Source organism: Oncorhynchus keta, chromosome 22 (genome assembly GCF_023373465.1).
Source record: "Oncorhynchus keta strain PuntledgeMale-10-30-2019 chromosome 22, Oket_V2, whole genome shotgun sequence".
NCBI lineage: Eukaryota > Metazoa > Chordata > Actinopteri > Salmoniformes > Salmonidae > Oncorhynchus > Oncorhynchus keta.
The window spans coordinates 54,105,649-54,115,393 of NC_068442.1; the positions used below are offsets into that span (position 1 = coordinate 54,105,649).

Sequence of the window (9,745 nt, forward strand, 5' to 3'; positions counted from 1 at the left end):
TATAGTGGTACTACTTTAGACCAGAGCCCTATTCCCTATATAGTGGTACTACTTTAGACCAGAGCCCTATTCCCTATATAGTGGTACTACTTTAGACCAGAGCCCTATTCCCTATATAGTGCACTACTTTAGACCAGAGCCCTATTCCCTATATAGTGGTACTACTTTAGACCAGAGCCCTATTCCCTATATAGTGCACTACTTTAGACCAGAGCCCTATTCCCTATATAGTGCACTACTTTAGACCAGAGCCCTATTCCCTATATAGTGCACTACTTTAGACCAGAGCCCTATTCCCTACATAGTGCACTACTTTAGACCAGAGCCCTATTCCCTATATAGTGCACTACTATAGACCAGAGCCCTATTCCCTACATAGTGCACTACTTTAGACCAGAGCCCTATTCCCTATATAGTGCACTACTTTAGACCAGAGCCCTATTCCCTACATAGTGCACTATTTTAGACCAGAGCCCTATTCCCTACATAGTGCACTACTTTAGACCAGAGCCCTATTCCCTATATAGTGCACTACTTTAGACCAGAGCCCTATTCCCTATATAGTGCACTACTTTAGACCAGAGCCCTATTCCATACATAGTGCACTACTTTAGACCAGAGCCCTATTCCCTATATAGTGCACTACTTTAGACCAGAGCCCTATTCCCTACATAGTGCACTACTTTAGACCAGAGCCCTATTCCCTACATAGTGCACTACTTTAGACCAGAGCCCTATTCCCTACATAGTGCACTACTTTAGACCAGAGCCCTATTCCCTATATAGTGCACTACTTTAGACCAGAGCCCTATTCCCTACATAGTGCACTACTTTAGACCAGAGCCCTATTCCCTACATAGTGCACTACTTTAGACCAGAGCCCTATTCCCTATATAGTGCACTACTTTAGACCAGAGCCCTATTCCCTATATAGTGCACTACTTTAGACCAGAGCCCTATTCCCTACATAGTGCACTACTTTAGACCAGAGCCCTATTCCCTACATAGTGCACTACTTTAGACCAGAGCCCTATTCCCTACATAGTGCACTACTTTAGACCAGAGCCCTATTCCCTATATAGTGCACTACTTTAGACCAGAGCCCTATTCCCTACATAGTGCACTACTTTAGACCAGAACCCTATTCCCTACATAGTGCACTACTTTAGACCAGAGCCCTATTCCCTACATAGTGCACTACTTTAGACCAGAGCCCTATTCCCTACATTGTGCACTACTTTAGACCAGAGCCCCTATTCCCTACATAGTGCACTACTTTAGACCAGAGCCCTATTCCCTATATAGTGCAGTACTTTAGACTAGAGCCCTATTCCCTATATAGTGCACTACTTTAGACTAGAGCCCTATTCCCTATATAGTGCACTACTTTAGACCAGAGCCCTATTCCCTATATAGTGCACTACTTTAGACTAGAGCCCTATTCCCTATATAGTGCACTACTTTAGACCAGAGCCCCTGTTCCCTACATAGTGCACTACTTTAGACCAGAGCCCTATTCCCTACATAGTGCACTACTGTAGACCAGAGCCCTATTCCCTATATAGTGCAGTACTTTAGACTAGAGCCCTATTCCCTATATAGTGCAGTACTTTAGACTAGAGCCCTATTCCCTATATAGTGCACTACTTTAGACCAGAGCCCCTGTTCCCTACATAGTGCACTACTTTAGACCAGAGCCCTATTCCCTACATAGTGCACTACTGTAGACCAGAGCCCTATTCCCTATATAGTGCACTACTTTAGACCAGAGCCCTATTCCCTACATAGTGCACTACTTTAGACCAGAACCCTATTCCCTACATAGTGCACTACTTTAGACCAGAGCCCTATTCCCTACATAGTGCACTACTTTAGACCAGAGCCCTATTCCCTACATAGTGCACTACTTTAGACCAGAGCCCTATTCCCTATATAGTGCAGTACTTTAGACTAGAGCCCTATTCCCTATATAGTGCACTACTTTAGACTAGAGCCCTATTCCCTATATAGTGCACTACTTTAGACTAGAGCCCTATTCCCTATATAGTGCACTACTTTAGACTAGAGCCCTATTCCCTATATAGTGCACTACTTTAGACTAGAGCCCTATTCCCTATATAGTGCAGTACTTTAGACTAGAGCCCTATTCCCTATATAGTGCACTACTTTAGACCAGAGCCCTATTCCCTATATAGTGCACTACTTTAGACCAGAGCCCCTATTCCCTCAATAGTGCACTACTTTAGACCAGAGCCCCTATTCCCTATATAGTGCACTACTTTAGACCAGAGCCCCTATTCCCTATATAGTGTACTACTTCAGACCAGAGCCCTATAGCACCTATTCCCTACATAGTGCACTACTTTAGACCAGAACCCTATTCCCTCCATAGTGCACTACTATAGACCAGAGCCCCTTTTCCCTATATAGTGCACTACTGTAGACCAGAGCCCTATTCCCTATGTAGTGCACTACTTTAGACCAGAGCCCCTATTCCCTATATAGTGCACTACTTCAGACCAGAGCCCTATAGCACCTATTCCCTATATAGTGCACTACTATAGACCAGAGCCCTATTACCTATATAGTGCACTACTTTAGACCAGAGTCCCTATTCCCTCCATAGTGCACTACTTTAGACCAGAGTCCCTATTCCCTATATAGTGCACTACTTTAGACCAGAGCCCCTATTCCCTACATAGTGCACTACTTTAGACCAGAGTCCCTATTCCCTATATAGTGCACTACTTTAGACCAGAGCCCCTATTCCCTACATTGTGCACTACTTTAGACCAGAGCCCCTATTCCCTACATAGTGCACTACTTTAGACCAGAACCCTATTCCCTCCATAGTGCACTACTTTAGACCAGAGCCCCTATTCCCTACATAGTGCACTACTTTAGACCAGAGCCCTATTCCCTATATAGTGCACTACTTTAGACCAGAGCCCCTATTCCCTATATAGTGCACTACTTTAGACCAGAGCCCCTATTCCCTACATAGTGCACTACTTTAGACCAGAGCCCTATTCCCTATATAGTGCACTACCTTAGACCAGAGCCCCTAATGGGGTCTGCACTACATAGGGGCTACGGGTTACCGTTTGAGACAGAACCTTTCATAGCCTGATAAGCCAAGTTGAGTTCTTCAGCATTCGTGTTTAGTAACACTGCCGATTAACCATGATGCATCTGGGGAAAACAATGAATCCCAACCATTCAAATACCTCAGTGTTTTCTATATCATTGGGTAAAAACAAAACATCTCATATACATATTTTTGGTTGTAATATGTAGCACATTCAACAGTTTTGTGTGTGTGTGTGTGTGTGTGTTGGTAATATCTAGCGTGCTCTGTGTGAACTGTAATAGCAACTGTCTTTAGATCAGACTTTCCTTAAATCAACGCCCGCTCTCTATATTCATGTATATCATGAACAGAGACACAGCGCCGTATCAAAAGATATCCAAGGGTGATGTAAAAAAGGAAAACACCACTCAGACCTTGAATCATTATTATTATTATTATTATTATTATTATTATTATTACAATATTTATTTATTTTTTACTCTGTGAAAAACACAAAAAAAATAGATTTGCCTTGATTAATACCGTTTTAATGCAAAGATAAAGAAGTTTAAGTCATATTCCTAATCAGTAAGCTTTTTAGGTCTGACACAAAAAGAAACCTCACTGTTACTATGGAAACCACTATAGAATAGAGCCGCTATCAGCCAATTAGGGAGTGAAAGAACACCTTTATTATTATTTAAAAAAAACCTTGAATAATACTCCTCATGAAGAGCAAATTAACCAACGGCCAAAGTGCAAACCAGTATTTGTTCGGAAGTTGCTTTGAAAGTTTTGCGTAGAGAATTTGGGAAGGATTTGGCTCTTAAGCAAACAGGAGACTGACTTCCTCAGAGCAGGGTTCCGTGGCTTTGATTTGACATCCATAAATGGACCTGTTCAATTAATGTAGTGCTCTACTATAGACCAGAGCCCTATTCCCTATATAGTGCACTACTTTAGACCAGAGCCCTATTCCCTATATAGTGCACTACTGTAGACCAGAGCCCTATTCCCTATATAGTGCACTACTGTAGACCAGAGCCCCTATTCCCTATATAGTGCACTACTGTAGACCAGAGCCCTATTCCCTATATAGTGCACTACTTTAGACCAGAGCCCCTATTCCCCTATATAGTGCACTACTATAGATCAGAACCCTATTCCCTATATAGTGCACTACTATAGACCAGAGCCCTATTCCCTATATAGTGCACTACTGTAGACCAGAGCCCTATTCCCTATATAGTGCACTACTTTAGACCAGAGCCCCTATTCCCCTATATAGTGCACTACTTTAGACCAGAGCCCCTATTCCCCTATATAGTGCACTACTTTAGACCAGAGCCCCTATTCCCCTATATAGTGCACTACTTTAGACCAGAGCCCCTATTCCCCTATATAGTGCACTACTTTAGACCAGAGCCCCTATTCCCCTATATAGTGCAGTTTGGCAGAACACTTCTTGAAGAATTCGATTGGGTAGTCATCTGGGCCAGGGTTTTCCCACTGTGCATTGCTGTGATTGAATTGAAAATCGTCTATAACTGCAAAGATTGACCACTTTCCTCTGTCCTCTCTGTACTAATGATAGCAGTTTGCGAATTGTACAACAAAAAAGTATTCATGATTGAATTGTCTTCAGGTGATTCTGGTGTGTAAAATGTTTTGCAAGTATTATTCATTTAAATGGGATGAAATGCTAAAACACACGAGGCAGTGTACATTTTGAGGAAATGATTTAGCTTCTAAAAACAATTTTGTGTGTTTCCCACAGTGTAGATGGAGAGATCGAATCTGTTTAATTTATCTCAATAAAGATGTCTATTGGATAAAACGGTGCATAAGGAATTGTTCGAAAGTAACAAGTCTCCACGGAGCACGATTCAACGAGAGGTGGAGTGACGGAGGAGAATGATCACTAACAACAAGGGAAGTATTCTAGTTACTCAATAGAATGAGAGGTGGGAGTGACAGAGGAGAATGATCACTAACAACAAGGGAAGTATTCTAGTTACTCAATAGAATGAGAGGTGGGAGTGACAGAGGAGAATGATCACTAACAACAAGGGAAGTATTCTAGTTACTCAATAGAATGAGAGGTGGGAGTGACAGAGGAGAATGATCACTAACAACAAGGGAAGTATTCTAGTTACTCAATAGAATGAGAGGTGGAGTGACAGAGGAGAATGATCACTAACAACAAGGGAAGTATTCTAGTTACTCAATAGAATGAGAGGTGGGAGTGACAGAGGAGAATGATCACTAACAACAATGGAAGTATTCTAGTTACTAGTTACTCAATAGAATGAGAGGTGGGAGTGACGGAGGAGAATGATCACTAACAACAAGGGAAGTATTCTAGTTACTAGTTACTCAATAGAATGAGAGGTGGGAGTGACGGAGGAGAATGATCACTAACAACAAGGGAAGTATTCTAGTTACTCAATAGAATGAGAGGTGGAGTGACAGAGGAGAATGATCACTAACAACAAGGGAAGTATTCTAGTTACTCAATAGAATGAGAGGTGGAGTGACAGAGGAGAATGATCACTAACAACAAGGGAAGTATTCTAGTTACTCAATAGAATGAGAGGTGGGAGTGACGGAGGAGAATGATCACTAACAACAAGGGAAGTATTCTAGTTACTAGTTACTCAATAGAATGAGAGGTGGGAGTGACGGAGGAGAATGATCACTAACAACAAGGGAAGTATTCTAGTTACTAGTTACTCAATAGAATGAGAGGTGGGAGTGACGGAGGAGAATGATCACTAACAACAAGGGAAGTATTCTAGTTACTCAATAGAATGAGAGGTGGGAGTGACAGAGGAGAATGATCACTAACAACAAGGGAAGTATTCTAGTTACTCAATAGAATGAGAGGTGGGAGTGACGGAGGAGAATGATCACTAACAACAAGGGAAGTATTCTAGTTACTCAATAGAATGAGAGGTGGGAGTGACGGAGGAGAATGATCACTAACAACAAGGGAAGTATTCTAGTTACTCAATAGAATGAGAGGTGGGAGTGACGGAGGAGAATGATCACTAACAACAAGGGAAGTATTCTAGTTACTAGTTACTCAATAGAATGAGAGGTGGGAGTGACAGAGGAGAATGATCACTAACAACAAGGGAAGTATTCTAGTTACTCAATAGAATGAGAGGTGGGAGTGACGGAGGAGAATGATCACTAACAACAAGGGAAGTATTCTAGTTACTCAATAGAATGAGAGGTGGGAGTGACAGAGGAGAATGATCACTAACAACAAGGGAAGTATTCTAGTTACTCAATAGAATGAGAGGTGGAGTGACAGAGGAGAATGATCACTAACAACAAGGGAAGTATTCTAGTTACTCAATAGAATGAGAGGTGGGAGTGACAGAGGAGAATGATCACTAACAACAAGGGAAGTATTCTAGTTACTCAATAGAATGAGAGGTGGGAGTGACAGAGGAGAATGATCACTAACAACAAGGGAAGTATTCTAGTTACTCAATAGAATGAGAGGTGGGAGTGACAGAGGAGAATGATCACTAACAACAATAGAATATTCTAGTTACTCAATAGCGGGAAGAAGGGCTTTATCTACGAAGAAGTAGTCTATTCTAGAATAGGAGTGGTGCACATGTGAACATAAAGAAAAGCATTTGTTACCGGGGATAAAGGAACTTCCATGGCGCTACACATCCTGCCGGGCTCATAATGCAGATTCAACTCTGGAGATTTCTGAGGGAGATAAATGATCTGGGGTTGGAACGACCCACACCAAGTCAAGTCGCCTCCAAAAAATTAAATGACGTGAGTTGAGATAGGGCTGTAAAGAAATACGTTTGTTAATAAACTCAACATCATCCCAATTGGGAGCGTAAACACGTAGTAGCAAAACAGAGTTGCTCTATAGAGAACCAGATACCCAAACCAAACGGCCTTGTGGGTCAGAGATGGTCAGCAGTTGGAATAGAGAGGAAAACCCTGCATAAGTCCACCAATCACATCCTGTGACAAATTAAAAAGCACTGAAAAGTTAACCGAAATACTTTTGAAGAAAAGTATTTAATATTGAAATTAATAATGAAGGCAAAAAACGTCCCCGTCCCACCCCCACCCGTCTCATCTCCTTCCACCCCCACCCGTCTCATCTCCTTCCACCCCCACCCGTCTCATCTCCTTCCACCCCCACCCGTCTCATCTCCTTCCACCCCCACACGTCTCATCTCCTTCCACCCCCACACGTCTCATCTCCTTCCACCCCCACCCGTCTCATCTCCTTCCACCCCCACCCGTCTCATCTCCTTTCACCCCCACACGTCTCATCTCCTTCCACCCCCACACGTCTCATCTCCTTCCACCCCCACCCGTCTCATCTCCTTCCACCCCCACCCGTCTCATCTCCTTCCACCCCCACCCGTCTCATCTCCTTCCACCCCCACCCGTCTCATCTCCTTCCACCCCCACCCGTCTCATCTCCTTCCACCCCCACCCGTCTCATCTCCTTCCACCCCCACCCGTCTCATCTCCTTCCACCCCCACCCGTCTCATCTCCTTCCACCCCCACCCGTCTCATCTCCTTCCACCCCCACCCGTCTCATCTCCTTCCACCCCCACCCGTCTCATCTCCTTCCACCCCCACACGTCTCATCTCCTTCCACCCCCACACGTCTCATCTCCTTCCACCCCCACCCGTCTCATCTGCTTCCACCCCCACCCGTCTCATCTCCTTCCACCCCCACCCGTCTCATCTCCTTCCACCCCCACACGTCTCATCTCCTTCCACCCCCACCCGTCTCATCTCCTTCCACCCCCACACGTCTCATCTCCTTCCACCCCCACCCGTCTCATCTCCTTAAACCCCCACACGTCTCATCTCCTTCCACCCCCACCCGTCTCATCTCCTTCCACCCCCACCCGTCTCATCTCCTTCCACCCCCACACGTCTCATCTCCTTCCACCCCCACACGTCTCATCTCCTTCCACCCCCACCCGTCTCATCTCCTTCCACCCCCACCCGTCTCATCTCCTTCCACCCCCACACGTCTCATCTCCTTCCACCCCCACACGTCTCATCTCCTTCCACCCCCACACGTCTCATCTCCTTCCACCCCTGTCCCACCCCCACCCGTCTCATCTCCTTCCACCCCCACACGTCTCATCTCCTTCCACCCCCACACGTCTCATCTCCTTCCACCCCTGTCCCACCCCCACCCGTCTCATCTCCTTCCACCCCCACACGTCTCATCTCCTTCCACCCCCACACGTCTCATCTCCTTCCACCCCTGTCCCACCCCCACCCGTCTCATCTCCTTCCACCCCCACACGTCTCATCTCCTTCCACCCCCACACGTCTCATCTCCTTCCACCCCTGTCCCACCCCCACCCGTCTCATCTCCTTCCACCCCCACCCGTCTCATCTCGTTCCACCCCCACCCGTCTCATCTCCTTCCACCCCCACCCGTCTCATCTCCTTCCACCCCCACCCGTCTCATCTCCTTCCACCCCCACCCGTCTCATCTTCCACCCCCACCCGTCTCATCTTCCACCCCCACCCGTCTCATCTCCTTCCACCCCCACCCGTCTCATCTCCTTCCACCCGTCTCATCTCCTTCCACCCGTCTCATCTCCTTCCACCCCCACCCGTCTCATCTCCTTCCACCCCCACCCGTCTCATCTCCTTCCACCCCCACCCGTCTCATCTCCTTCCACCCCCACCCGTCTCATCTCCTTCCACCCCTGTCCCGTCTCATCTCCTTCCACCCCCACCCGTCTCATCTCCTTCCACCCCCGTCCCCCGTCAGATTGTGATCTAAAATGGTCCGTTTCTGTATTGCATAAACAAGAACCGTAATTGTGTTCCAGCCAAAACAACTACAAGTGTGCTTGTTCTAGTTCCTCAACAGCCCAGCGAGGAGAGCTCTTTAAAGCACCTTATAGTTGAAGACTCTTCTTTGAGTCATAAAAGTACATTGAAATTACTTAGGAACTGTGCCCAGTCTGGAGAGGTGTGGGGCCACTTGGAGACACCAGTTAGTCCTCTCACTGAAACCCACAGTCTGGAGAGGTGTGGGGCCACTTGGAGACACCAGTTAGTCCTCTCACTGAAACCCACAGTTTGGAGAGGTGTGGGGCCACTTGGAGACACCAGATAGTCCTCTCACTGAAACCCACAGTTTGGAGAGGTGTGGGGCCACTTGGAGACACCAGATAGTCCTCTCACTGAAACCCACAGTTTGGAGAGGTGTGGGGCCACTTGGAGACACCAGTTAGTCCTCTCACTGAAACCCACAGTTTGGAGAGGTGTGGGGCCACTTGGAGACACCAGTTAGTCCTCTCACTGAAACCCACAGTTTGGAGAGGTGTGGGGCCACTTGGAGACACCAGATAGTCCTCTCACTGAAACCCACAGTTTGGAGAGGTGTGGGGCCACTTGGAGACACCAGTTAGTCCTCTCACTGAAACCCACCGTTTGGAGAGGTGTGGGGCCACTTGGAGACACCAGTTAGTCCTCTCACTGAAACCCACAGTCTGGAGAGGTGTGGGGCCACTTGGAGACACCAGATAGTCCTCTCACTGAAACCCACAGTCTGGAGAGGTGTGGGGCCGCTTGGAGACACCAGTTAGTCCTCTCACTGAAACCCACAGTTTGGAGAGGTGTGGGTCCACTTGGAGACACCA

At 46.3% G+C, this 9,745-nt stretch overlaps 1 long non-coding RNA gene across 11 annotated transcripts; it reads left to right on the forward strand.

Moving 5' to 3' along the window:
- The first annotated feature begins 3,654 nt into the window (after window positions 1–3,654).
- LOC127910739 (uncharacterized) lies at window positions 3,655–7,217 on the forward strand. 11 transcript variants are annotated; one of them, XR_008076071.1, is made up of 3 exons: window positions 3,655–6,094; window positions 6,171–6,377; window positions 6,446–7,217. It is a non-coding gene; the product is annotated as an uncharacterized LOC127910739 (long non-coding RNA). The 11 variants fall into 11 exon arrangements; XR_008076070.1 differs by having other exon boundaries at window positions 3,655–5,956; XR_008076073.1 differs by having other exon boundaries at window positions 3,655–5,956; window positions 6,309–6,377.
- The last annotated feature ends 2,528 nt before the right edge of the window (window positions 7,218–9,745 follow it).